At 37.4% G+C, this 3,753-nt stretch overlaps 1 non-coding gene across 1 annotated transcript; it reads left to right on the top strand.

The window, feature by feature from the left end:
* The first annotated feature begins 966 nt into the window (after window positions 1-966).
* LOC141636603 (small nucleolar RNA R71) lies at window positions 967-1,071 on the top strand. Its single transcript, XR_012541208.1, has one exon. It is a non-coding gene; the product is annotated as a small nucleolar RNA R71 (small nucleolar RNA).
* Window positions 1,072-3,753: the final 2,682 nt, after the last annotated feature.

Here is a 3,753-nt window from a genome sequence, read left to right as displayed (position 1 = left end):
CAGCTTTACTCGATCGACCACCTGAAACCAGTCGATCGAGTATCTTCTTTCTGGTCAGCTCGTTTTCAGCAACAGATGATTGTGCATCGTCATTTACTTCCTTCGTCGGGTCTGAAATACTCTCGTCAACAGGTAATTTCGGTCCTTCATATGAATGACCGCTTCTCAAATTAATTAAATTCACCGTCTCGTACGGATTCTTATCAGCTTGAGATGGCAAATGACCTTGTTTCCTCTTGGACTAGTTCACGGATAACTGAGCAACTTGAGTTTCAAGTGACTTGATGGATGCTTCTTTCTGTTTGTCACTTAGTTGCCATTGCTTTGTCAACGATTGTAGCATTGACTTAAGCTCATCTAGCTCACTTACCCCACTTGAAGATGATGCGCCTTGATTCAGTGGAGGAAAAGAAGGAGGCTTTTGGAAGCCTTGTTGACCCTTATAAGGAGGGACATATGGCTGTTGCTGATGTGGTGGAGGAGTGGGATTGAGCACATTTTGACTTGTCCACCTCAAATTGGGATGGACTGCCCCTTGATTGGTGTAATAAGAACCCCCTCCTTGCCTATATTATTGAAAAGCAAGGACCTGTTCTTTCTCAGTAAGACAATCAATAGCAGTATAACCGTCATGTCCTCCACATCTCTCACAAATGAGAGTTTCCTGTCTAGTCAACAGATGAACCGTTTGTGGCTCCCCAGCATTTTGCAGCTCAAATATATCAAACCTAGCATTCATGGCTTCCAGCTGAGCCACAACTGCCTTATCAACTGAATGGACTGTTCGAATACCGTCCCGTGGGTTCCCATATTCAGCACAATGGGTCACCACCTCTTCAATAATGGCCCATCCCTTGTCATCATCCGTATTCTTTTGAAATCTTTCGTTGGATGAGGCGTCAAGTATAGCTCTGTGGTCATCGTACAACCCATTGTAGAACTGATTGGACAGAAACCACGGATCAAAACCATGTTGAGGAAGAGACCTCACCAACCTCTTGAACCGACACCAAGCTTCATAGAAAGTCTCATCAGGTGCCTGCTTGAAACTGGTAATCTTCGCCCTCGGCTGATTAATGCGCTGTGGAGGGAAGTATCTTTTGTAGAAGGCAAGTGCGAGAGTTTCCCAGTTGGTGATAGCAGCAACTACACGGTCAAGATCAGTCAACCACTCATGGGCTTAGTCAGTTGAAGAAAAAGGAAAGAGCACCTCCTTAATCTTGTCTTGAGTTACTCCCTTTGTAGCGGGGATAGTAGAGCAGTAATCAGTGAAGACCTCCATGTGCTTCCTTGGGTCTTCACCCACCACACCCCTAATTAAGTTTCTCTCCACCAGATTAATGTAAGACGGTCTGATATCAAAGGTGTTGCCGTCCTCAGTCTGGAGGTTGAAACCCTTGGTAATAGAAAATGCTTTAAGCTCCGAGTGACTTGCAATATTCGGCATCTTTACCGGTTGGTTAACAGAAGTGAGATCGTCTTCTTCTAAAGACTGATCTTCTGCAAAAAGAAAATGTTGTAGCTCAGGTTCGAAAGTACTTAAGTCTTCCTTTCGAAGTTCTCTTTGCAAACGAAGTCTATGCCAAAACAGTCTCTCCGGCTCAGAATCAGCTGAAACTAACTCCGACCTGTTTGACCTGGGCATACACAACACTGAAAGAGATAAATGAGAGTTGTCTCAAGGAATAAAAATTCCCTGAGACGAATAGAAATAAACGAAAAACAGAAACAGATAGGGCTATTGCCTCCCCGGCAACGGCGCCAAAATTTGACAGGCTAGTCGTGTACCTACCAAAAATAACCAACTGGCACTAACTAATATAGCTAGGGAAGTCGGGTCGATCTCCACAGGGAGGCAAGATATCTGTTAAAGGTCCGTCTATTTGGTCACAAAATGGGGGGTTGAATTTGGTTTTCTAAACTAAAAAGCTTAAGGGAAAGAGTAGTAAGGAAAGAGCAATAAAGGCAAGAAAATGTAATAAAATGTATCAAATGAGAGGGAACATGTCGCGAATTCGGTTCACCATGGTAGTCTAATGACTCAACTGCAAATAGTCTAGATAATTTACAGTGAGACGGATATTGAAAGGTCCTTCAGGTCCACTTTCTATCCTAGATTTCCACTAACTTAACTTCCGTCCTCGTCAGAGTAGTCTACTGTTCATAGCAGGTCTATTTAGTCCAATCTTCCGATCCAGGAATAAATTTAACCAGATTAAAGGGTAACTTAGAAGCGTGCACTCAACTAAGTCGGTATTAGAATTAAATTTCCATGGGTACAGATTCTCACAAATAAGTCATCTAGCCTATTCGCTACATCGTCACAATTCTACCATAGATCCCCTAATCCTAAATGTTGTGCTAGTTCGATCTGACTTTTTAAGTTAAAGTTTAAATATCCGCCTTCAAACTAAAAGAATAAAAAATTTCAATAATTTTTCCGAAATTTGCTTAAATATGGAAATAAAACTTTATTTTTTGTTAAATTATTATCTTTTAATTAATATATAATCTATTAATCATTATAATCTTTTTTCAACTAAATTATAATCTTTTAATTAAAATAAAGGGTTATTTCATAATAATAATCCATCATATTGGTGGTCTGCAATAATCACTTCATCCTATCAATAATCCCAATTAAATCCAACTTGGGCACCATACCTTCTAATAACGAACCAGCTGATTTTTTTTTTTAAAGTTTATGTTGGAATATTTGATAGTTTTTGGACAACCAAGCTGGTATATGTGATGTTTATGTGTAATATTTTCAAGTGATGAATCAAGTACTTTGTTTATTTGATACACATAGACATAAAAAAATATCAGCTGGTTTGTTAATAGAAGGTATGGTGCTTAGATTGGATTTAATTGAGATTATTGATAGGATGGAGTGATTATTGCATACCGCCAATAGGATGGATTATTGTTATGAAATAACCCGAAAATAAAACAAAACTGGTATAAATCTAAAAATTAAAAGCCTATAAATTGATACTATTAGATTCGTATAAGAAAATTTACCACACACTTAATTCGTATAAAAAAATTATAAATTGATCAATAGCTATCTATCTATCTATCTATCTATCTATCTATCTATCTATCTATCTATCTATCTATCTATATTATTAAAGGAAGTTTTTTTCGAGCGATTATAGAGAGTCCATATTTTACAAACTACAAAAAAAATAAAAAAATTAGAAGTTAAGATATTATACCTGCTGGAATTGTGTCCTAGATCCAATCGAATCGATAACATTAATTACTACTTGCTTAACGTTGAACCTAGATGGTCTCACACTTACGGCTTGACGTTTGACACTTAAGATTACTTTATATTATTATATGATAATAATTAAAGTATCAAGACGACATATTATTGTATTAACTACTAACACAAGAGATGCGAATAATAAAAGGAGAAAGTATTCTATAGTATTTAAATAAGGAAATAGAAGAAAGAGTTATTTTATTCTTCCCTATAAATACATGGTTTAGGGGTATTGAAAAGAAACGCATTATTCAATCAGTTATTCCACTCCATAAAAGGTTGAGAGTGTAGATCTTACCCGGTGTGGATGCACTAGAGACTCTGTACTTTCAGAGTTAATTGTTGATCCGTCTCAAATATAGGTATGTGATTTAATCCCTTTTTGTTTACATCAATTTGAATGCAATAGGTTTCAATAAGGATCGGATAATTATTATTTTCGGCTGCGCATAGCGATCCTTCAATTGGTATCAGAGCCA

Source organism: Silene latifolia, chromosome Y (assembly GCF_048544455.1).
Source record: "Silene latifolia isolate original U9 population chromosome Y, ASM4854445v1, whole genome shotgun sequence".
NCBI classification, from domain to species: Eukaryota; Viridiplantae; Streptophyta; class Magnoliopsida; order Caryophyllales; family Caryophyllaceae; genus Silene; species Silene latifolia.
Note: the sequence above shows the minus strand (reverse complement) of the source record. Positions and strands in the feature narration are given on the sequence as shown.